Raw genomic sequence first — 27,077 nt, 5'->3', positions numbered from 1 at the left:
CGAGAGTTGATTCTACAATAAAATAAAATAAAAATAAAAAGAGGAATATTCTTGGAGGTCAATCATCACCCCGAAAGTGGATAGTAGACGTCACATAGTATATGTGTACGAAATTTCAGGTCAATAGGTCAAACGGTTTGCGAGCTACAGGTAACTTAAAATCCTGGACAGACAAACGGACAACCTTGGTAGAATATTAAATATAAAGATTTGAACCAATTACTGCATCTGTACACTTGTGTCTGTAGCCTGGGCTCCCCCTATAGGTCACAAAGTAAATAATGCATTTGTGAAATATAAATCTTTCAGATATTACATGTATTTGATTTGTAGTTATTGTTATAATACATTGCTTATTTTTATATTTTAATTATGTTTTCCTTCTTGCTTTTCCTATTATACTGTTTCAATCTGTGAGAAAAGTATTTCTTGATCTCAGCCAGGAGAAACGTTTTGAAAGTTTTTTGTTTCCAGGGATTTCTAAATACATGTGGAGGGGTGAAGCTCCGTGTTAAACACTGATTGGTTTATTATAACAAAACTATATTATCTTAAAGTTTTAAGAACTGTTGCCGCACTCTGGCACTTGAGAGCCTAAGAACTGCTAGACCCTTGGACAAGCCAGACTACCACAAATGCTGACATGTTCAACTCTGGGACATTTGAACTGCAACCCTCATAAACTTTCCACCCTCTAAACTTCTGCACGCTCTGACAGCACCAGGGGAAGTTACTGGATGGAGTGCTAAGAGTACCTCTCGTAAGTGTTGCATTCATCTCTGCTGAGTTTCCAATTGGGGTTTTCCTGGCAAAGCCAGAACTAAATTGTACTCTGAATGATTCTTTAAGGCAGCACAGTGGCGCAGTGGGTAGTGCTGCTGCCTCGCAGTTAGGAGATCCGGTTTCGGTTCCTGGGTCCTCCCTGCGTGGAGTTTGCATGTTCTCCTCGTGTCTGCATGGGTTTCCTCCCACAGTCCAAAGACATGCAGGTTAGGTGATTGGTGAAACTGTCCCTAGTGTGTGCTTGGTGTGTGTGCGACGCGCCCTGCGGTGGGCTGGCGCCCGGCCTGGTGTTTGCTTCCTGCCTTACGCCCTGTGTTGGCTGGGATTGGCTCCAGGAGACCCCCGTGACCCTGTAGTTAGGATATAGCAGGTTGGATAATGGATGGATGGATGATTCTTTAGTATAAAGTTTGTATTTGTGTTACGAATGTCCTTTTTATAAACTTTACCCCAATGTGGCTTTGTGATAGTGATGTAGGCATAATTACCATTCTATGGTGCATTTCAATGCATTGGACCTGGTCTGTTAATGAAGCTAACGCTCATTGCTGGACATAGCAACTAAATATAAAGGGGAATGAACAAAAACAAACCCAAAAGTACCCCATTAAAGAATGAAATGCCACCTCTCTGGGCCCGCCTTCATGCTCCCTACCTGATGACTATTATGATTCATGTTCATTTATTAGTTTTTGCTGGTGGTTTTGTAATATTTAGCTTTGAATCTCTATACTTAATGCTGCTTCTGAGCATGACAAATTCAACTTTACCATCAGTGCTTGTGTTTGAAAAGTATGCAAACTGCTTAAAATTCTTCTGCACTGTTTCTGATGCCATTCTGTGAATAATGTAATTAGGACGCCACTTCCGGTTGTCAAGGGACGTGGTCACGGAGGCTGCAGCATGTAACATTAGAGGTCTGACTCAAGAGAGCAGACAGATTGATAGAGAGGTGTGAAAATGACAAGTGGGATGCAAGCAGTTCAGTCAGCAATAACACAAGGGTCAACATTTAAAAAACATAAAGATTTGCTTTCTTACCTTAACCTCATTATACATATATGCTGGGCACTTGGGCTGGAATACCACATGCCTGCCTCCTCACAGCATTGTCCTTTTAGGCCTTTGCCTATGTCTGCTCCTTTTTTGGTCATGTTTCCTCCAAGCCTGTGAAAATTTCCCTTGTAGCTTCACTTCATCAAATCTGGCTTTCCAAACACTGGCAAAAGTGCAAGTTCTGTTTATAAAACAAATCAAATAGAGTTTTATCTGTCAAATACAAATTATACATACAGTACAAGGTGAAGTGAAATGCTTAGTTGCTCAACTCCAATGCATCTATGAGTACCTTATTTTAATGCACGCTGACTTAATTCTTCACAAACTGTCCGGTTTACAAAGTATAAAGAAGAGGTTTGTGTTTTCCATTCAATAACCCCACTTAGCCACCTTGTTTATCTAAAACAGGGGTCCCCAACTCCAGTCCTGGAGAGCTGCAGTGGCTGCAGGTTTTCCTTCTAACCCTTTTTCTTAATCAGTGGCATGTTTTTACTGCTAAATAACTCCTTTTGAATCCATTTTAATTGACTTGTTTTTTAAGATTTGAATGCCTGCATTTCTTCATCATTCATATGAATTGCTTCATTTCTTTCCTTAAATGGCACTCAAACAGAAATAAACTGTGAAGCGAGTGAGACAAGAGAAGACCAACTAAGTCAGGGCCTCAAACTCCAACCAATTTCACTCCAACCAGTTGCTTAATTAGGTGCCGAGTCTTGTTGTTAATTAAACTCGTTCTTTAATTCCATGGCTTGTTGCTGCTCTCATTGTGCAATTTTTTCTTCTCTAAGAGTGGTGTTAAAATGTTTCGGGGACCTGAGCATATCAACAATCCTGAGACCTACATTTTTTTTTGTTTTGAGATATTATATGATGGACACAGTTTGCTGGTCATATTTTGGCTCATGTTGTATCTCATTATTGTTTGGCTGCTAATTATGGAAAAATAAACAATTAAGCGGTCTGAGATGTCAAGAACAAGTCAATTAAAATGATTTCAAAAGAAGTTAATTAGCAAGAAAAACTGGTCACTGATTAAAAAAAGGGTCAGAATGAAAATCTGCACCCACTGTGGTCCTCCAGGACCAGAGTTGGGGACCACTAATCTAGAATGCTTCATCTAATTTCTTAAGAGCTCCCATAGCCTTCCTCTCTAATTTATATGCCCATTGTCACATGCACATGCATAGGGGACAGCTGAAGGGATCTAGTGGCTGGTATTATACAGCCACACCAGGGGTTGGTGCTGTGTTTTAATGCCTTTCTCTCCACCTACCTCTGCAGCCCGAATGACTGACAAATAGGACATTACTGATGTCAGTTCCGGTGGCCATCCACCTTTACCTGCCTCTTCCTAATGGGAGTACTGAAAACTGGAAACTCTGCCATCTTTGCTAGTTCTATTCTGAACTCTTGTCTGAAAAGACCTTTTTCCTTTTTTATTTGATTTTTCCTTTGTGATCCAAGTGCTGGGATTGACCCCAAATCTTTTATTATTGTCTTGATAGCATCACCTCAAGACTCAGTTAATTGTGGTCTAAAGTGCTGAAGTGCACATGTCAGATTTTCTTGCTTGAAATTCCTGGATTCATCAGCTTTGCCCATTACAATTATGAATAGTGTAACTGAAATATGGTTCTGATTCACCTTTCTCTGAAAATTACATGATGATTACAGCTCCCAGAAAGAACTTCTTGTACAATATACCACAGCAGAACATTTTGAATGGACATTTCTTAGTCAAGGTCTTTTGTGCAAATAATTTCTAGGCTATTGATGGGTATACCGTATCCTCTATAAAGTTTGGTGCAAACAGCAGTTGACCAAAGTGCTGTACAATTTCCATAAATACACCAATAAATGTATCAATTAATACACCAAAATATATAAATAAATACATAAAACCAATTGTACCATGAATGTTTAAAAGGCTAAGGCAAAATGAAAGTTGGTGCTGACCAAACATGAAATGATAGGCTACTCCACAGCTAATGTGCAACTACTGCAAAGGGACGGCCCCTTCTGAGCTTAAGTCTCGGCATGACCAGTAATGTCTAGTCAAAGGACCAAAGTGATTGTGAGGGAGAGTAGGGGTATAAGAGGTCAGTAAGATAAGAGGTGGCTAACCCATTTAGAGGCTTAAAAACAAAAAAATAACATTTTAAACTCAATCCTATAGCGATTACGAAGCCAGTGTAGAGAAGCTAAAATTGGCCGCAGCGTTTTGGATTAGCAGAAGGGACGAAGGGTTCACTCTAGTGTATGGTGAGTTGCAATAGTCAAGCTGAGAAGAGACAAAAGCTTGAATTAGTCTTGAAAATCATGGGCAGAAATGCAGTGGTGCAGTGGTAGTGCTGCTACCGTGCAGTAAGGAGACCAGGGGTTGCACCCTTGTCCTTGCTACATGGAGTTTGCATATTCTCCCCGGGTCTATGTGTTTTTACTTCCACTGTCCAAAGACATGCAGCTTAGGTGAATTGAGGACATTAAATTGAGTGTGGGTGTAGACATGTGTTTGCCCTGTCAGTGGTTTGTTCTTGTCTTGTATCCTATGCTAGTTGGGATAGGCTACAGCAACCACCATGTGACCCTGGTCCGGAGTAAGTAAGACAGAAAATGATCTAATTGGCAGAAATAGTTTAGTTAATACCCTGGGGCTTTAAGTTGTTTGTCGAATCTGAGGTCATTCTCAAAAATCACACCAAATCTAATTGTGAAGCGTTTACGGACAGAATCACCTACTCAAAAGGTTAATTTAGCTTGGAGTCCCCAGTCACAAGTTATTAGTCCTTGCTTATATTTCATTATTCCGTTCTGATTATAACAGTGAAACACACTTCCTAATTAATGGTTTTAGTGTACAACCAAAACTCTAGCATTCACTAGTTGCTATGTCTGTATTCCTGCAAAGATAGCAAGACTACCTTTCTATGCCTTTAATTCAAAATCCTCTGCAATTTAACAACAACTGACCACCAACCAACCTTGAAATTCAGCACCAAAAAGTTTCAATTGTTCTTACTAAAGCTCCCATTGTGACCATTCCTAATCCACTTTACTTTCTTACCTCCATTACGTACTTCTCATTTTCAGGAGGTCAACGGCTGTTTTAGGCTTTCATTCCCACTAAGATTTTAATTGCAGTCCAAGGCTGTGCTTTTATTAAAATCCTTTTGTTTATATACATCTTGTTCTCCAGTTTCATGAGTCAGTTCTATCAATACGAGAATATCCTCTGAGTGCTTTGCTTAATTAAGATGGCTTGCAAAGATGTGTATCCTTGTTACTAATTTTAGCTGTGCTGAATTGTATTCGCTTTCATTAGTGTGCCTGAAGATGGCTGCTCCCTTATTTCTGTTTCAGTAGTTCTTACCATAACAACCAACTTCCTATAAAAAGACAAAGGTGCACATAATGGCGCACCTTCCACAGAAGGAGTTTGGACAGATCTCTGTTGTTCCTGAATTGTCTTTCTTGTCATATTTACAAAATCTAAATAAACTCACTGATTTCTAAATGGAGGACCCCCAAAACTCTTAATCCTTTGTGCTAACCAGTGTGGGTGCAGCTACTCCGGACGTTGTGCAAAATAAGCAATCATTTAACATATTATTAAAATCTTTATAACAACCATAATCTTTGTCTTCTTAAGCAATTTTTTGTTTATTTTCTATCATATTGCTTAACATAATCACTTATTATGAAAAATATTGCTGCTTGTAATATTAGAAATTGTGTTTACGGTTGGTGCTGCCAGCCTGTTTCCAGATGGACCAATTGGCCCTGCAGTGTCTGCTTTACCCGTGTGTGTGTCCAGTTTAGCTTTTCAAATTTAGTGACGAGGCTTGAAAGTCATTATCTTTATTAAAATGAGACTCACGTGCTTTTTTGCTTTAACTCAGTTATTTGAGCTTCAGGTTTGAGCTTTTTCCAGAAATGGTGCTGCAGCAAACATCAGCAAAGAGGTACAAAAAGTCGAAGTACCATTTGCTCCTTTAAAGGTAGACACAGAAATCTGAGAAAAAAGAAATCAATATCAGGAATACATCCTCCACAAGACATCACACTTCATTTTGATTTCCATCCCCTGCTGAAAAGGACACACTAAATTTAAAAATGCCACCAGGGAAGCCTTCCATGCTGCTTTCACATGGTGGAAAAGGAGCCAGCAGTATGAGGCTTCTGTTACAAAGAAGTGCAGAATCCAGGAGTGGAAAGCACAGTCTGTATGTAGTATTGTTTTTTTTATGTGCTTGCGTAGCAAATGCCTGGCCGCATGGAGGTAAGGGCTGCGTCTAGACATGCAGTGTGCAGTTTGAGTTATGTGAAGTCTGCATGCTTTTTGCATATTATTTTAGATTGTCCTTCATCGCCTGGCAGTTTTGGCAGTTTACAGCCAAACAATTTTCTTAGGCAGAAGTTGGTTGTGAGTCTCTCACTTTACAAGGCCCTCCATGACGTCTGGAACAAAGACATATTTTTTTTTTATTTACCCCACTCTACTCTACACTTTAAAATTGCAAAATAAACAATTCAGACGTGATTAAAGTGCACATTACAGACTTTCATTTATGGGTATTTGCATACATTTCGGTCTCAGCATGTAGAAAGTGCAACACTTTTTCTACATGGTCCCCCATTTCTGGGCACCATAATGTTTGGGATAATTGCCGTCACAGGTGTTTGTGAATCCTCAGGGGTATTGCATTGCTTCATAAGACCCCCCATCAATGGCATTGTTCAACATGACAAGAGCAGTAAAAATGAAAGGCAAAGAAACAATTATTAGGCTGAAACGCAAGAATAAAACAATTAGAGGCATCAGTAAAACATCAGAATGACCTAAATCAGCTGTCTAGAATACCATTAAGAAGAAATAACATACCAGTGAACTCAGGAATCGCAAAGGGACTGGTAGGCCAAGGAAGACCTCCACTGTGATGACAGAAGAATCCTCACCATGGTAAAGGAAAAGCCCCAAATGCCTGTCTGACTGACTGACCAGAAACAGTTTTTAGGAGGCAGATGTGGACGTGTCAGAGACAACTATTAGCAGAAGACTTCATGGGCAGAAATTACGGAGGCCACACTGCAAGATCAAACCACAAAAACAGAATGGCCAGATTACAGTTTGCAAAAATTACTTAAAAGAGTCTGCAGAATTCTGGAGAAAGGTCTTGTGGACAAACAAGAGAGAGGTGAACCTGCATCAGAGCGCTGGCAAGAGCAAAGTGTGGAGACAGAAAGGGACTGTCCAAGATCCAAAACAGACCACCTCATCTGTTAAACATGATGCTGGGGGTGCTTTGGCTTGGGCATGTATGGCTGTCACAGGTACTGGCACACTTCTCTTTATTGATGATGGAACAGTCTGCTCAAATTCCAGTAAATGCCTCCAAACTCATTGGACAGTGTCTCATCCTACAACAACTAAGGCAATATGGTTTTTCAGAGCTAAAAAATGGAAAATTCTTGAATGACCAAGCCAGCACTTTGATCATTCAGATTCAACTGGGCATTCCTTCAATATGCTGAAGAGCAAAACTTATGGGGACAAAACTCCGAAACAAGCAGAAGATGAAGATGAATGCATTAGGGGTTTGACAGAGTATCACCAGGGAAGATCCTCAGCACCTGGTGATGTCCATGAATTGCAGACTTCAAGCAGTCACTACATGCGAGGATATGTGACAAAGTCCTAAATATGACAGCATTAATAGACCTTCCATTGCTGTGTCCCAAACATTAAGGTTTCCTAAAATGGGGTAATCATGTAGAAAATGTTTTGTCATTTCTACACAGTGTGACTGAAATGAGGGTCTGCAATGTGCACTTAAATTGTTTGATTTGTCATTTTAAACTGCAGAGCAGTCTTTGTCCCAAACATTATGGAGGGCCCTGTTCTTAAATCCATATGGCTATATTTTGACAGATGATGACGATATCAGAGGGTATCACAACAGTCTGATGCCAATTGAGACAGACCAGACACCAGTATCCCATTGTTTGATGCAGTTTCGTGATGTCAGAAGTGTATCAACTTGCATGTCCACTAGTAAAGCCCCGATACAATCTTCCTGACAAAACCACCACCCTAATTATTCACAATATTTCTCAGAAATAAAAAACTGAAGAGAACACTTAACCACATTCTCAAACGCTTAATTCATTCTGAGGGTTACATGAGGTCAGAGACTATCCTGTTTCTGCTGTGCTGGGCATAAGATGGTACCAATGTTGAAAGGAGCACCAGTACATTAATTGTTCAAGATTGAATCAAAAAGCAGTCAACATTTGGGCAAATATAACTCCCCAGGCCCATGAACCATTTCAAGGTCATTATGTCTACTGTCTTACTAGGTAAACAGTAATGTCTGTCGCCTGTTGCCTATTCTAGTTTTGTATTTTATTGATTATAAGAGTTATCAGTCCAGTTCTTTAAGTTAATGCAGAGTGTGATGTAAACAGATTTTGCGTTCAGAGTTGGCCAAACCTCACCTTAAACAGAAAATTCTCAAAATAACTATAATTTGTTGAAAAGGCTTAGACATTGCATAAGAAGTGTTCTTATCTGACTTCTTCAGCAACAGTGCAACATTTGAATTGCAAGAATGATTTACTGAATGAGACTCAGAAAATTAGAAAACACTCTGGGCTCTCCACCCACATCCCCGAGATGTGTATTGGGTTAAATTTTAAATGGGCCCCATGTGAATGTCATTGTTTCTGTAAGCGGGGCTTATGAAAGACCCCTTTCATGCTGGTCTAATGTTGCCAGAACAGACAGCAGCCCTCCATGTCCTTTAATGGGATTGCACAGGTTTAAAAATGTAATGGCATCTTAGTTCTGTGACACACTAAAGGACTTGAAATGACCTCTAGGAAGAGAGCACGTGAAACGTAATGACTGCAGCTGCTGAATCTTGTGGCCTCTGAGCAGGGGTGGAGTGGGACTGTCTTTCAACCCTGGAACGACATGATGCACATCAGCCCACCTTCTTAAAAATAAAGGTGCCAGAGTGGTTCTTCAGAATGATGCCATAAGGGAACTGTGCCTTCTGTGATCCTGGGAAATGTGAACTCCCTACCAAATAAGATCAACAAACTGGCTGCACTGGTGAAAAATGTCAGGACCTACAGAGAATGCAGTTTGTTGTATTTTTGCGAAACATGGCTAACAACTACCATCCCAGATGCTAACATGGAACTACTTGGGTTTAGCACAGTTAGAGTGGACAGAGACGCAAATACCTGCGGGAAGCAGAAAGGAGGATGACTCGCTCTCTATGTGAATACAAGGTGGTGCAACTCTGGACATGTAAATGTCAAAATCTCCACTTGCTGCAGGGACATCGAACTGTTGGCCGTAAGTCTGCATCCCTATTACTTGCCCAGAGAATTTGGACAAGTCATTGTTGTTATCGTTTACATCCCTCCTCGGGCAGACGTGGAGATAGCAGGTGACATCATCCACTCCGCTGTTGCTAATCTACAAAAGCAGCACCCCGAGGCACTTGTGCTAATCTCTGGAGACTTTAACCATGTGACGCTGGAAAAAACATTACCTTCCTTTTCCAGTACGTGGATTGTAACACCCGGGGAAATAGGACTATTGACCTACTGTATGCAAACCGTTAAAGACGCATGCAGCGCCACCCCATTGCCTGCACTTGGGAAAGTAGATCATAACCTGGTTCTGCTTCAGCCTCACTACAACCTAGAGTAAGGGAGCTACCTATAACCACACGCTTATTCAGGAAGTGGTCCCCTTAGGCAAAGCAGGCTCTGAGAGACTGCTTTGGAACTACGGACTGGGATATCCTGCAGGGATCATATAGTGAGGACATTGAGGAGGTTGTTGACTGCACTACTGATTACATCAACTTCTGTATGGACATTGTAGTTCCAGTAAGAACAGTACTCTGTTATACTAACAACAAGCCATGGGTTACAAACCAGAAGAAAAGGGCTTTTAAAGGCGGCGATCAGCATGAGCTCAAGCGCGTGCAGAAGGAACTCTGAATACAGCTCAGGGTGGCGAAGGAGCAGTACAGGAGAAAGCTGGAGCAGAAATAGCAGATAAACAGCATGAAGGAAGTGTGGGATGGGATGAAGATCATCACTGGCTGCAGCTTGAAGTGGGGTGCCACCATCGAGAGAGACGTGGAGAGAGCAAACCAGATGAACAACTTCTTTAACAGGTTTGACCACCCCAACACACTTTCACCTCGGAGTACTACATCTTCCACCCATCCTTCTGCTGATACCAGCATAGGAGAGAGTTTCCCCCCACCCACAATTACAGCAGCCCAGGTAAGCAGAGAGCTGAGGAGACTCTGTGCCAGCAAAGCAGTGGGTCCAGATGGAGTATCGCCATGACTGCTGAAGGCCTGTGTGTTGAAGCTGGGGAGTCCTCTACAGCACATCTTCAACCTGAGCCTGGAACAGGGGAGAGTCCCGAAGCTTTGGAAAACATCTTGCATCACCCCAGACCCAAAGGTATCACGTCCTGGTGAGCTGAATGACTTCCGGCCTGTTGCTCTGACGCCATATGTGATGAAGACCATGGAGCGGCTGCTGCTTCACCACCTGAGGCCACAGGTCTGCCATGCCCTCGACCCTCTGCAGGTCGCATACTAGGAGAAGGAGGGAGTGGAGGATGCCATTATCTATATGCTACACCGATCCCTCTCCCACTTGGACAAAGGCAGTGGTGCAGTAAGAATTATGTTTCTGGACTTCTCTAGTGCCTTCAACACCATCCAACTTCGGCTCCTTAATGACAAGCTGACGGAGATGGGAGTAGATTCATACCTTGTGGCATGGATTGTGGACTATCTTACAGATAGACCTCAGTATGTGCGTCTCGGGAACTGCAGGTCTGACATCGTGATCAGCAGCACAGGAGCACTGCAAGGGACTGTGCTTTCTCCATTCCTGTTCAGCCTATATACATCGGACTTCCAATACAACTCGGAGTCCTGCCACGTGCAAAAGTTCGCTGACGACACTGCAGGAGGAGGAGTATAGGAACCTAATCAAAAACTTTGTTAAATGGTGTGACTCAAACCACTTTCACCTGAACACCAGCAAAACCAAGGAGCTGGTGGTGGATTTTAGGAGGCCCAGGCCCCTCATGGACCCCGTGATCATCAGAGGTGACTGTGTGCAGAGGGTACAGACCTATAAATACCTGGGAGTGCAGCTGGATGATAAATTGGACTGGACTGCCAATACTGATGCTCTGTGCAAGACAGGACAGAGCCGACTATACTTCCTTAGAAGGCTGGTGTCCTTCAACATCTGCAATAAGATGCTGCAGATGTTCTATCAGACGGTTGCTGCGAGCGCCCAGTTCTACGCAGTGGTGTGCTGGGGAGGCAGCATAAAGAAGAGAAGACACCTCACGCCTGGACAAACTGGTGAGGAAGGCAGGCTCTATTGTAGGCACGGAGCTGGACAGTTTGACATCTGTGGTGGAGCATCGGGTGCTGAGCAGGCTCCTGTCAATCATGGAGAATCCACTGCATCCACTAAACAGTATCATCTTCAGACAGAGGAGAAGCTTCAGCAACAGACTGCTGTCACTGTCCTGCTCCACTGACAGACTGAGGAGATCGTTCCTCCCCCACACTATGCGACTCTTCAATTCCACCCAGGGGGGTAAACGTTAACATTATACAAGATTATAGACTGTTACACCTGCCTTGCACTCTCCACCTTGCATTTATTAACTTTGCACTGCATTTTTATCACTCTTTAATCAATGTTGTTTTTATCAGTATGCTGCTGCTAGAGTATGTGAATTTCCCCTTGGGGAATAATAAAGTATCTATCTATCTATCTATCTATCTATCTATCTATCTATCTATCTATCTATCTATCTATCTATCTATCTATCTATCTATCTATCTATCTAGCTCTGTAATAACAACAACAACAACATTTATTTATATAGTACATTTTCATACAAATAATGTAGCTCAAAGTGCTTTACATAATAAAGAAAAGAGAAATAAAAGACAAAGTAAGAATTAAAATAAGACAACTCTAATTAATGTAGAATAAGAGTAAGGTCTGATGGCCAGGGAGGACAGAAAAAAACAAAAAAAAAATCTCCAGACGGCTAGAGAGAAAAAATAAAATCTGCAGGGTTTCCAGACTATGAGACCACCCAGCCCCCTCTGGGCATTCTACCTAACATAAAAGGGTCCATACAGTGAATAACCATGACTAGATAAGAAATAAATTGTGAAATAACAATGGTTCATGAGTTTGGAAGGACTCTTCCCTCATACATCCAGTAAGTCCAGGTTTTGCTAATCTGTTAGTGTTCTGCAGCCTACCATACTTCATATTCTAAGTAGTGAACCCTTTCCAGAATTAAATAGTTGTCTGTCAAGCAATGGTTCTATGAGGAAAAACACAACCTGTTAAAAAACTATGGAGTACCATTAACAAACCATTATTTTGTGCAAGCCCACTTGCTATCGGGTAGCTTCAGCTTTGAACCTGCTACAGTTACGGTCCATGCTATACAATCACTTTTTCTGTAACAGCAACAGACTGCAGATTACAGGTATATCATCTTAGTTTCCAAAGTGTTGATGACACCAGGTTAAATCTGGTTAGTGACAGTACTTTAATACGAGCTCACTGTTTTTGACCACATAGAATAACAGTCAACACACCAACAACATGCAGCTGAACACTGATATGAGAACCATCACAGGCACCATGCGCTCAACACCTACTGAGTGGCTTCCTGACCTCAGTAATGCCACCCCCACCCATAGCAAATTTGATGCAAAAAAACTTTACTCCATGACCACAAAAATATAATGAAAAAGGACAAAAATAAATACTATGTGCTCCACAAATTTGACTAAAGTCAAGAAAACCATCAGCTGGCCTTGCGGAACAACTTGCTACAACAGATATTAATCTGCAACAAATATGAGAGGAAGCCTAGGCTAACAGCAACCAAAATAGCTCCATCTTCAACACCACAGTGACAAGTGACCATTCAAGACAGTGTAAGTTGTCACTTAAAGCATTGTGCAGTCTTGGTTCAAACACAGCAGAGACATGGTAACGTTGCAAACATTAATTGAGGTCTTTCCACATCCAGAATAGATGACTGACCACATATTGTGTGACTGCCCCATGTTATATGAGGGCAACAAGAACGACATCGCCAGCCTGAAGGATGAAGCCACCATCTCTGTATACTCAATTATATTTATGAAGAGGCAGACCCTAATTCAAATTTTGTTGTTTTTTTATTATTTAATTTTTGTAAAATCCATACAAAAAATAGTTTAGATTTTTTTGTTTTTGGTCTTGCCTTTTTGATGGTGTAAAAGGAGACACAACAACATGAAAAAGTTACGCCACTCTGGTGACCCTGTGTAATTAGAAGCAAAAATAAACAAAGAAATGTGGAGTAGACTGGCATTCAGAATAGAACTAACTCTAAGATGGACGAACCGCTGGTCATATGGCTTCCAGTTAGGAAGGGGAGGCTCCAGGAGGGCGGACAACGGAGGTGACGTCAGATGTGAAATGGCTGTCAGCTTTCTGTTCTGCAAGGGGAGGAGGAGATAAGGCATTGGCAAATAGCGCCAACCCCTGGTTCAGCAGGTAATTACCATCACCAGAGCCCTTAACGCTGCCTCCCTAGCACACGTGCATGACAATATGCATTTTGCTTCCTGTTCTTTTTACTGTTGTAGATTTTTCTTGTGCAAATCTCCAATTATATTTACATGTATCTGACGTATTCGGTAAGTTTTAGGTTTTTGCTTTCCTGTGGTGCATCCTGCCCTGTTAATTACAATGTAAAGCACCAATATCACATGGCAAATGCACATATACCATGTTGGTGAAGAAATAACTTTGACTTGAAAAATACCAAACTTATCCTTTAATGACATGTCCTACTCTGACAGATTGACGGAGAATTAAACCTGTTTAGTCTCAAGCAGAAGACACTGCGTGGGGACCTAGTCCAGGTCTTCAAAATTCTCAAAGGCTTTAATAAAGTGAATGTAGCACAATTCTTTCAACTTAAGAGTGAATCACGTAAGTGAGGACATCAGTGGAAATTAAAAGAAAGAGCATTTAGGAATGAAGCCAGGAAGCACTTCTTTGTACAAAGATTTGTGAGAATCTTAAACAAACTACCAAGCCATGGAGTTAGAGCAGAAACTTTGACAACCTTTAAGACGTATCTGGATGAGATATTGAGGCAGTTTAGTTATTAGTTAAATAAATGAGCTATGAGATGTTCTCCTGTTGTTTGTCAAATCTCTTATGCTCATGACTCCTTTATTATGCCAATACTTGGTGGTATAGGCTCTGACCCCTAACACCGCTGAACTGACCAAGCAGGAACAGTCATATGAAAAAGTTTGGAAACCCCTCTTAATTCTTTGGATTTTTGTTTATCATTGGCTGAGCTTTCAAAGTAGAAACTTCCTTTTTAATATACAACATGCCTTATGTAAACAGTAGTATTTCAGCAGTGACATTAAGTTTATTGGATTAACAGAAAATATGCAATATTTAGCATAACAAAATTAGACAGGTGCATAAATGTGGGCACCCCAACAGAGATATTACATCAATACTTAGTTGAGCCTCCGTTTACAAATATAACAGCCTCTAGACGCCTCCTATAGCCTTTGATGAGTGTCTGGATTCTGGATGAAGGCATTTTTGACCATTCTTCCATACAAAATCTCTCTAGTTCAGCTCAATTTGCTGCCTGCCATGCATGGACAGCCTGCTTCAAATCATCCCAAAGATTTTCGATGATATTCAAGTCAGGGGACTGTGATAGCCATTCCAGAACATTATACTTCTCCCTCTGCATGGATGCCTTTGCAGATTTCGGTGTCATAATTGCAGTGTTTAGGGTCATTGTCTTGTTGGAATATCCAACCCCTGCGTAACTTCAACTTTGTGACTGATGCTTGAACATTATTCTGAAGAATTTGTTGATATTGGGTTGAATTCATCCAACCCTCGACTTTAACAAGGGCCCCATTCCTGAACTAGCCACACAGCCAGACAGCCCCACAGCATGATGGAACCTCCACCAAATTTGACAGTAGGTAGCAGGTGTTTTTCTTGGAATGTGGTGTTCTTCTTCCCCCATGCAAAGAGCTTTCTGTTATGACCAAATAATTCCATTTTGTTCCAAAATGAATCTGGCTTGTCTAAATGAGCATTTGCATACAACAAGGGACTCTGTTTGTGGCATGAGTGCAGAAAGAGTTTCTTTCTCATCACCCTGCCATACAGATGTTCTTTGTGCAAATTGCGCTGAATTGTAGAATGATGTACAGATACACCATCTGCAGCAAGATGTTCCTGCAGGTCTTTGGAGGTGATCTGAGGGTTGTCTGTAACCATTCTCACAATCCTGCGCATATGCCGCTCCTGTATATTTCTTGGTCTGCCAGACTTGCTGGGTTTAACAGCAACTGTACATGTGGTCTTCCATTTCCCGATTATATTCCTTACAGTTGAAACTGACAGTTTAAACCTCTGAGATAGATTTTTGTAGCCATCCCCTAAACCATGATACTGAACAATCTTTGTTTTCAGATCTTTTGAGAGTTGCTTTGAGGACCCCATGCTGTCTCTCTTCAGAGCAGAGTTTAAGGGAAGCACAACTTGCAATTGACCACCTTAAATACCTTGTCTTATGATTGGACACACCTGTTTATGAAGTTCAAGGCTTAACGAGCTCATCCAACCAGTTTGGTGTTGCAAATAATCAGTATTGAGCAGTTACATGCATTCAAATTAGCAAAATTACAAGGGTACCCAAATTTTTGCACAGCCAGTTTTTCACATTTGATTTAATTTCATACAACTAAATACTGCTTCTCTAAAAGTCTTTGTTCGGAAAACACCCCAGTACTCAGATGTTCCTAGGAAATGAAAGATATACCACTGTTATCTTTTTTGTTGTAAGTAGAGTAAATTATTATCGGGGTGGGGTAGTTTCGGACTAATAACAATGTGACCGATTGAAATAACAAGCTGGTGATGTGAGACAGATGAGGCTTTTATATAGGGAACCACAAAAACAAGGCACAATTGTTCTGTCAACAAACTTGCAGATCAAGTTTTGAGCAAAAATCATGAGATGCGCATAAAAAACAAAACATAACAAAAAAAAATATACATAAAGCAAAACTAAACCAAAGCCCAATATGAGAGACAATAATCATGGTCAAAAGAACAAGAGGGTCAGAACCGAAAGTACACCTGAGAAAAGAGTACAAAGATAAGAATTTGCACCCATAGAAGTCCTTTTATCCCATCTTGTCGATTACAGATGGGTCTCGACCCCAGAGACCACACCCCTAACAACACTATAAGTAGACCTAATGATGGAAATAAACACTGGTGGCCTGTGAGGACCCAAAATCATACCAAATCATGACACCAGTCCTTCAAGAGTAAGGTTGGGTCAAAGCTCGCCAGTTTATCAACAGATGCATCAGACATAACCCAGTACTTTGACAACAACAATCTCTAAAGAAAAACTGGTAGGATTTTAAACACTTCTTCCTCTACTGTACATGATATAATTAATAGATTTAAGGAATCTTTTTTGAATGCAAGTGATCTCCAATCCCTCAGATGTCACTGTTTTAAAAACCATCATGCATCTGTAAAGGACATCATGACGTGGACTCTGGAAGACTTTGTAAACTTTTGTCAGTCACTGCAGCATCCACAGATGTAAGTTAAGGCTTCACTGTCCAAAACAGAAGCCATACATCAGCATAGTCCGGTAGAACCGCTTTTTGGGCTCGGTGTCACCTCACATGGGAAGCAGCGCAGTGGAATTGTGATTTGTGGTCTGATGAGTCAACATTACAAATAGTTTTTAGAAAAACAGCCGTTGTGTTCTCCAGGCCAAAGAAGAAAAAGTCCGTCCAATTTATTATCGTCAGGTCCTAAAGTGAGCAATGGCATGGGTAACTCGCACATCTATGAGGGCACCATTAATGCAGGAAGATATGATGGAGCAACACATGCTGCCATCGAAATGCTGACTTTTCCCAGGCATGTCCCTGCACTTTCCAGCAGGACAACAGCAGACCAAATTCTTCCCGAGTTACAAGTGTGTGGCTGCGTAAGCAGAGAGTGCAGGTATGAGAGGGGCCAGTGTGCAGTCCTGACCAGTCTCTGATCGAGAATGTGATGTGCATTATGAAGTGCAATACACGGCAAAGGAGGTCCTTAGCCAACTTGTGTCTTCAGTGCCTAAATGCTGAATAAGCTTAATATTAAAACAAATGGTGATGTTTCACAGTGGTAAACACACGAATGTCACAACTTTTTTGGAGCACTGGGTTTGACATGTGCAGATTTTCAGAAAAAAAAGACAAATTCACAAGAAAAATCATCAAGTAATGTGTAGTTGGATTGCTTTCAATATAGTTCAGTCTGAAAAGAATATATAGATCCCTCCTTTTTGATTTTATTAGCATTTTCCATACTGTCACAACTTGTTTGGAATTGGGGAATGAATTATATACATACCTTTATTTGCAGTATTTCAGTTTCAATGATCAAATCTAAACTGAAGGTGCATCTCTTCTCTGCTAGGCATATAAATCCACATTCTGCTTCTAGCTGTGAGTCACATTGCTCTTTATCAAGTTCCAGTCTCTCAACTTTACTGTTCTGAGCTCCTCTATGTAATTAGCGTACTAAGTATATTCACATATGTGTATCTTCCCCAGAACTGTGACACTTAAGTCACTGTAAGAGTTATCATTGTAAAATCTGCCATATAAAATAAATGACTGCCAAGGTGAAATATTCTTGTCTCATGGGAAACACCATAATTTATTTTAATTATACTTAAGTACTATCCGAGTTTCCCAGTGTTGCCCAGGTTTTATTTCAAAATGTTATGGTACCTTTGTCTTTACACCTACCTGAGCAAGTAATGTACTGTGAGAATGCTAACTGTAACACACAGACTAACAAAGAACTGCCGCCGTTTGAAACCAAAGAGGTAACTTGACAACACACGCATTCTACCACCAAAGTCATCCTGGTCATTCACCTTCAACCAATCAGCATTAAAAGTAGGCCATAAAGGAGCACCTTAAGAGCAGAATCCTGACAATATCAGCTTTATTGAACCCTATCATTTAATTAATCGGGACACCATATGGCATATATTCTAAGTGGACTATCCAATTTTCATGAAGATACATACGGCCATTTTTGAGTGATGCCGACCTGTGGCTGTGCAGTTCGATTTCTAACTTCCTGACAGGCAGACCCCTGGTAGATCGAGTGGCTGGCCACACCTCATCATCCTTTACCCCCAACACAGGCACTCTATAGGGTTGTGCTTTGAGTCTTCTGTTATACTCTCTCTATGCATATGACTCTAACATCATTGTGAAGTTTGCCAATGGCACAGATGTGGTATGCCTGATATCTAACAGTAATGGACAGGCTTACCTGAATGAACTGGAGAGTCTCGGGTGTCAAGCCAATCGTCTTCTACTGAATGTCAGCACAACAAAGAAGCGGACTGTGGACTTTGAGTGGAAACCACAGAGGCACTACAACTACCGCAGAATTAATAACACTCAGGTAGAGAGATGGACAGTTTCAGATACTTGGAGGATCTGACCTGGCCCAAACTTTTTAACACTATGATAAAGAGGAAAACATCAGTGCCATCTTAGGTGCCTCAGGGATTTCAGGTTGCCCTCCCAGATACTAACATTTCTATGCAAGTATCACAACCTGGTTTGGGAACAGCATGCAGCAGGACCACAATGCTCTACAGAGAGTGGCACAGTCAGCTGAACACATCACAAGGTGTGCCTTCAATAACCTTCAGGACATCTACACCAAGCGATGTTGGACCAGGGCAAAAAAGATTATCCATGGCACCAGCCATCTCAACAATGGCCTCTTTTCTCTACTGTGGTCAGGTAAACACTGCCGCCGCCTTAAATGACCAGTTCAGGGATACCAAGGAGGAGCTTCTGTCCATAATCCATCTGCACATTGAATAAAGAAAGCATCTAGAAATACAAGATACACTATTGGTAACTCTCTCACATTAAGTTATTTAAGATGGCTATTTAGTTATTAGTAATATTTAAAATTTATTAGTTATTACATATCTATAATTCTAATAATGTTTTTGAATTTATAAAATCATATATTATTGTTATAGTACTAAGCATAGTAATGTATGTATAATTTGTTATGTGACAAATTAAATTTGATGATGTAAAAGAAAAAAAAAAACAAGGAGATGTGAAGTAAGGTTTATTTATGTAGATATAGCTGTGTTTTCTGGCTTTGCTTGTGTAGTTTTTCCAAAGTCTGCGATAAATGTTAAGTGGTAAAAAACACTGCAATTAAACTAAATACAATTTGGAGATCATTAGGAGATTTAGGGTTATAAAGTTAAGACTACTGAGCAACAGAGTACACATTCGGCAACAGCGGCAGGCAGGTGACACTTGTGACCTGAACTGCAATAATTAAAAGTGGACTTGGGAAGTATTCAGACCCCTTTCACTCCCTATACACTTTATTGTATGTTGCAGATTTAACTTTAAATGGATACATTGATAATTTTTGCCTATCAATCTACACTCAATTACCTATAATGACAAAGTGGAGTCTTGTTTTCAGGTTTGCAAATGTATTAAAAATTTCCTTAAGTGGCCCAGACTTCAACCCCATAAATATCAGTGCATAGGCCTGAAGATGGCAGACACTTCCCATCCAATCTAACGGAGCTTGATAGCATCTGCTAGGAAGACAGGGATAAACTGCCCAAATGTAGGTGTGCAAAGCTTGTAGAAACTTATTTGCTGTCAATGAGACTTCTTCAGCAAAGTACCAAATTAAAGATCTGAATACTTACATAAATGAGAGATTTCTGCTTCTGATTTTTAATAAATTTGGAAACCTTTTTGAAAACATTATTATGGGCTCTTGAATGTAGACTGATGGGAAAAAATGGTAAATTTATCCATTTAAAATTAAATCTACAACATAATAAAGTGGGCAGACAGTGAGGGGGTATGAATAATTTCTGAATCCATGGTAACTCCAGACATACTATGCCTCCAACAATGGTGGACTGTTGCCCTGACAAAAAAAGTGAGATAAATACAAAGTGAAATATAATAGTTGTGGATCAAGCTGTTCTAAGCATTACTCTACCATCAGAAACTGCACAGTGCTGTTTCTCTGTTGACACACCACACTGTAGTATTTCATGCAACTTATTCTGACCCTAAGTCGCTCAGCTGCCCTCCAAGGCGAGCAAAGACTAAGTTATATGCTAAAATCCTTACTTATGGTGAGAATTACAGGTGTGCCAAATTTCAAGTTGGTAGCTTCAAAAATGAATCTGGGCATAAAGAGCAAACAAAGATGACAGGAAAGAGTGAAATGGACGCAGGCATATTGAACTCCAGGAAATGGAAACTGGGGCTTAGGACTTGGAAAGTTATGTCACTGGTAGGCAAAGAGCCAGAATTCATATGGAAAGTTGGAAAATGCTGAAATGATAAAGCTGGTTTCACCTCTGTGTATGGCACTGGCTCTGATGCTATAAATGTCTAGATCAATGGAGGCCTCTCCTATTCTAACAAACAGAGAATTGGTTCGAAATAGAGATACTCATAAGCGCTAGATATCTACATTTCAGTTTTTTTCCATGGACATTTTTAGGGTCTTCAAAAGGATGCAATCTACTGACTCTATAACAGGGGTAGCAAACTCTGATCTTGGAGACCTGCAGTGGCTGCAGGTTTTTGTTCTAACCCGGTTACTTAATTGGAAGCAAATCCTCACCAATACCAGATCTTACTTAATTTAATAGCTCGCTAAGGCTTTAACTCTACCAAGTACAATGATACATGTATCATTCCAAGTGATATGGAAGCCTAAAACAGATGCGTAATTTTTACTTCTTCACTTTCTCTTCAGTTTCCTTCAGAATATGTAATTAAAACAAATAGCGAATGATGAATATGCATGGGTAGAAATGGAGATAATCTAGATGTAGAACTCTTGGTTCCTTTGTCATTTGTATCATATTGCTAATAAAGAACAATTAAAACAATGAATATGACTGCTTTAAGACTAAAATAAGCAATTGAGGGATCAAAATAAATGAGACAATTGTAATAAAGCAGAAAAATATCACTTGAGCAATGAGCTTCATCAAAAAGGAATGATTTCTCATGAAGCAACTGGGTTGGAACAAAAACCTGCAGCCACTGCGCTCCTCCAGGACTGATGTTGCTCAGCTGTGATTTATAGGGTCTGAGTCTAAAAAAAATAGTAGCAAAAACTAGTCAGTAATTTAAAAAACCTGTAGCCACTGTGGCTAATAAAAGATTTTAGTGCTCAGATATTAAAAACTGCATATGTTTGTAAAGGTTGAAAGAGGTGGTTCTCTTGCAGAGGTGCCACAGATAAAAGCTTCTCCAAAATCTGGGATTAACTTGCTTAGAGATCTTTATATAAACAACATCTTTGCATCCTATGAACAATTACATTCCAGCTACACATTTCTTTCACTATCTTCAAATTAGGAACTTTGTTAAACAGAACCTGCCTGATTTTCCTCATCTTGCACCCTCGTCCATGCTGGAAAAAATATTGCTCAATTTCAAGGACTCAGACACCATCTCTGCAATATATAAAATTATTTTACAGTTCCTCCCTTTCAAAGATCCAAGAGGACACTGGGAAAAAGATCTCTTAATCAATATATCAGAAAAGGAGTGGAAAGTAGCAATGCAGAGAATTCACTTGAGCTCCATATGCACAAAGCATACAATTATTCAAGTCAAAATGATATATCAAGCACATCTGTCTCGACTAAAACTCTCCAAAATGTTTCCAGGGCAGATCCAACCTGCGAACGCTGCAGTCAAGTCCCAGCCTCACTGGGTCACATGTTTTGGTCCTGCACCAAATTAACATTATTCTGGACCAAATATTTTCATTACCTTTCAGACAGCCTTGGTCTCACAATTCCTCCTAACCCATTAACAGCTGTGTTTGGGGTTCTTCCAGATGGGTTGAAAATGGAGAAGGACAAACAAACTGTGATTGCATTCACTACACTTTTGGCACGCAGGCTTATTTTGCTAAACTGGGAGAATCCTCTCCTTTTTTAAATCAGTGGGAAACCGATGTTTTATATTACTTGAAATTGGAAAAAAAACAAATACTCAGAGGCACAGATTTTTTTCAAAACATGGCAAGATCTAATGAGTAATATTTTAGAATAAGCTCATAAAGCACAGAGGAAGCAATTATTTCTGCATTTCTTTTTCTTCTCCATTCATCTCTATTGGCTTATCAAGCTTATCAATTTAGGTATGTTTACAAGCCTTAAGTTTGACTCCGTTGGCCATGCTCTTTCTCTCAGGGGTGGGGGTCAACTTGTTCTCAATCCCACTTTTTGTAAAAATTGATTGATTTGTATGGAATGATTATAATAAAATTAATAAAAAAAAGATTTTAGTGCTCATGGAGGATGACTGACGAGAACAAGCCATTTGCAACACAGAACGTCTGTGCTAGCCATGGACGGTCCACTTAAAAACCATGTGGAAATGCAATGATCCTCAAGTGTGTCTGGTACTAGAGTAACCTGGACAAGGCACAGGTCAATGCTCGACTTTTTAATAGTGCTGTTTGATCAGAAGTTATACAGTATGTTCTGCACACTCTGGCAAACAGAGGTGCTAAGTGATCATCCTTTGGTGTTGAGCTGATTCACATATGTAAAGCACCTTCTAGAAAGGCCTGGGAGATCCAAAAGAGTAGTGAGAATGTGCTGCAAATATGTAATGAATGCAAAACTATTACCAGAGGATTTTCTCCTGCATTTTGGGTGAGTTCGGAGACATTACCTTCAATATCTTTGATTTGGAAGCAGCAGTGGCAAAAAGGTTGTTGGTGCCTCTCATGGCAGCAACCCAAGAAACTATTGTGGACACAAGCATTAAGGGAAGCTGTCAAGATGAAGAAAGAATCCCTGTGTGCCATGTTAGTGAGGAGAGTCTCCAAGAATTTACTGAGAAGTACCAACAGATACCAGCTCTGTAACTGCACAGGGAGAGTAGTGTTCACATAGCTGGCATTAAATCAAGATCATTCAGTGTGGGCATTGGACTCTGACAAAGGTGTGTCTTGTCTGCTCTCCTGTTCAGTTTTTATTGATGGGATATAAATGCAAGTTGTAGTTTGGAAAAAATCCAGTTTGAAAAACTAAGAGCTGTTTATCTGCTGTTTGCAGATGACATTTTCCTCTTGATATCATCACACTGTGATCTCTGCTGCAGTGGTCATGAACTGTGATGTGTATGGGATGAGACTTAACATCTTTTTATCAAAAAGCATGGTCATCTCCTGGAAAATAAGTGGCATGTTCCCTGTAGATAAATGATGAACATCTGGGTCCAGTGGAGATATACACATACCTCTCAATCATCCTGGTTCATAGACGAGGGGTAAAGTTACAGGTGATCTTAAGATAGAACAACAACTCAGTGCAGCAGGAGCACTTTTACAAAAAATATTACCAGACTTTGGTGTTAAAACAACAGCAAAGTCTGTAGGAAAACCTGACAATTTACCAGTCAGTTTACATCCTCATCCCCAATAATGGTCACAAGCTAGGAGCAATGACTGACAGATCGAGATTACAAGCACAAGCAACAATAATGACTTTACTTTGAAGGGTTCCTGAGCTTTCTCTCCATGATAGAGTAAAAAGCTTAGCAATACAGAAAGACCTCAGAGTAAAAATCCCTGTTTTCCACATCAAGAGTAGACAAGTGAGGGGGTTTGAGCATATATTTAGGATGTCACCATTGGAGATGTGCAGGGCACTGCCCACTGGGACAACACCAATTGACTTGCTGGAATAAGGCCGGATTACGACCCCCACTGTCACTGGGTACTCAAACCAAGCACAGTACCCTCACACATTATGAACATTCCACAAAGTATGGCAGTAATAATTAAGGTACAGGGAAGTGGGGAAAAAAAATCCAAAACATTCTATTGGGTCAACTTCTTCTTTTTTGTTCATTTGTGCATTTAAATGAATGTAACAAACAAGCTGATGAGTATAGCATTATATCTGCAGGAAATCAAGTTCTAATCGCGTAGTTAATGAACATCCATTAAATATTTTTAAAAGCCTGACGTCACTATATGGCAAAAAGGTGTTATGAATCTGAGGTTTTTGGATGTTGCATATATGCACCAAATAAAATAAAAAATGTTTTGTTCAGGTTTAGCATTACCTGGTACGTCTTTTTTCCTGCAGTGGCCTTGTCATCCTATCACATTGTTGTTCACCTCTGCTGCAGAATCGGACTGCACATTGCTGATAGCACGCAGTGGCAATTTCGACCTCATTAGTTTCAACTGCACTATTAACGCCTTGTTCAAAGCTTCATTATGGCTCATCATTCAGGTACAGGTTACACAAAATAGCGTCATTCTATTTTTTTTTCTAATTTTTCTTTTCACTGCACCTTTGGGCTTATGTATTGAGTGACCATTCATTTAAATTTCTTGTCTTTTGTAGCATGGTAACTCATGAAATGTATAATTTGATCAAACTCACCTATAGAAACCTGCTCTGACTGTGCCAAATACCGATGGGTGACTCCTGAACAATTTGTTCTTTTTGACCAACTCTTAACTGTAAGCCATATGAATCCATTCAAAGGAAAAATGAATTAATCGAGAGGAGCTTAATGGGAGTGCTAAAGCACATGAGTGTCCTGCATGATGTCTTCAGTGTTTTTTGTTTTCCTGATGATGGGAGATGTTTAAAGCACATGCGCAAGAACTGCCTAAATCACTGACCTCGACTCATTCACTTCACTTATGGTTCTTTCACCTTCAGACTATATCAATGAACAAAAACTGTCAATGACGATTCTCTCATTCATCATACAAGTGCAGTAAAGTAACTACACATTTATATTAGAATGTATTGTTTTGTTTTATACAATTCATTAGTGCAAAGCACTTTGAGCATGGGAAAAGCATTATATAAAAATGTATTATTGTATTTTTAATACTGTTATTGGAATTATTTTAAACTGATTACATAAACAATATCAAAACTAATACATGAATATCACTTTATGCATTCTATAAATGAATCATACAAAACTGAACCTTACAAAAATATTATTCTGATTTCTAACAACTATTTGATTTTAGCTTTACTTAGAACATTCTAGACAAGAACAGGCCATTCAGCCCAACTAAGCTTGCCAGTCCTATCCACTTATTTCTTCCAAAAAAACATTGCGCTTTGAAAGTCCCTAATGTCTTACTTGTAACCACACTACTTGGTAGCTTATTCCAAGTGTCTATCATTCTTTGTGTAAAGGAAAACTTCCTAATGTTTGTGCAAAATTTACCCTTAACAAGTTTCCAACTGTGTCCCTGTATTCTTGATGAACTCATTTTAAAATAACAGTCTCAATTCACTGTACTAATTCCCTTCATAATTTTAAACACTTCAATCATGGCACCTCTTAACCTTCTTTTGCTTAAACTGTATAGGCTCAGCTCTTTTAATCTTTCCTCATTTTACTTTAGTGAACACAATGCACATCTCTCTTACCTGATTCTTGGATGACTCTTATTTATTTGATTTGTGAACAAATCATTACTCACAAACGAGTCACACAATTCCTGTTCACTTATAATTCTGTAACTTAATGTTTAATTTTTATTATGCATCTTAAATGTGTTGTCATGTTTGTGTACTGAAACATGACAATGTCATGAATTATCATCATGTTTATATATATTTAATATTAAATGTACCAAAAGGGCACCCCTCTTGGACTTTACATATTCGCCAGCATATTCTAATCCTAAACATGATTTAAACAAATAAAATGAATCAATTCACTTAAATGGTCAGTTCAAAAGAATCAATTCAGTAAAATGAATCGAAATGCCCACCACTAGTGAAAAACAAAAAGGGCTTTTAAAAGCTTTCTATTTTGATTGATTGAAAGTGGGGCAGAAGTGCTCATACTGTAGGTGAAAATGTGGAGTTTTCCTGTTATTAGGCATTTCACACATATACAAAGTTACCTTGATGCAGTGTTTCCAGATCTGCAGTTTTCCTGCCCATGTGGGCTATTTTTGATCAGCGTATGTGGAAACAAATGGTATTTTGCTGACTGTGTTTTTTTTTAGACAGCTAAAAAAAAAAATGTATTGGGGCTATTTTTCAACTCCCTCTTCTATATTATTTCCATATTACCTCTGCTCTTGGTACCTCAATATTCAGAAATCGCCGAGGAGGACCCCTGCTGTTCAAGGGTATAATTACCCAATTTTTCCACTATCAAATCTCTAAGCTCCTGAGGTTTTGATGGTATGTACTTAATCCATCAAACACAATTCTTGCGCTGATCTTGAGATATACACTTTTAAGGACCTGACATCCATGCCCTGATGGTAGATTCAGCCATAGGCACCTCTCTGTGTTTACCCAAGTCACACTCCCGGTAGTGCCGACCATGTGTTGGAGAATTTTAACTGATCTCCAGAAAGGTTGGAAGAAAGCTGTGGGATTAAAGGTAGTCTCATCACCTCTGCCCACTGCCTTCACTATGAAAAGCAACATGAAAATGTGAACAATTAGGTTCACTGCCAGCCACAGCCTGAAGTAAAATTAAAAAAAAAAGTAGTAAACAGGTGTACCGACATTTAGGATTTTAATCAGAATCCACTATATACATTAATGGAGGTCAACTTTTGTGCTGATGAGGAAACCAAAAGATGACCTTGGAAAATGCTGAATTAGTGTACCTCAGATCTACGCTTCTTCAACCTGTTGCCATTAGTAAGGCTTCACTCTGATATACCGGCAGACAGATGGAAGTTTCTTTATTCTCTGTGTTCTGCCTACTTGATTAAACGTTTGGAGCTAGTAGACGAGCTCCACCTCCTTCGCTATCTTTTCCTCGAGAGACCGCCATACCCCACTCCTTCGCCACCTCTTTCAGCTTACGTTTATCAACACCCCGAAAGCGTAAAAGGCATGCGCGCTGCGTCTCACACCTGCGGCCGGATGTTGCCAAAAAAGGAACTAATTCTCCGTCAACACCCTATGCACTGCGTCCACTTTTAAACTCGCT

The sequence above is a fragment of the Polypterus senegalus genome, chromosome 10 (assembly GCF_016835505.1).
Source record: "Polypterus senegalus isolate Bchr_013 chromosome 10, ASM1683550v1, whole genome shotgun sequence".
In the NCBI taxonomy this organism is placed as follows: domain Eukaryota; kingdom Metazoa; phylum Chordata; class Cladistia; order Polypteriformes; family Polypteridae; genus Polypterus; species Polypterus senegalus.
Note: the sequence above shows the minus strand (reverse complement) of the source record.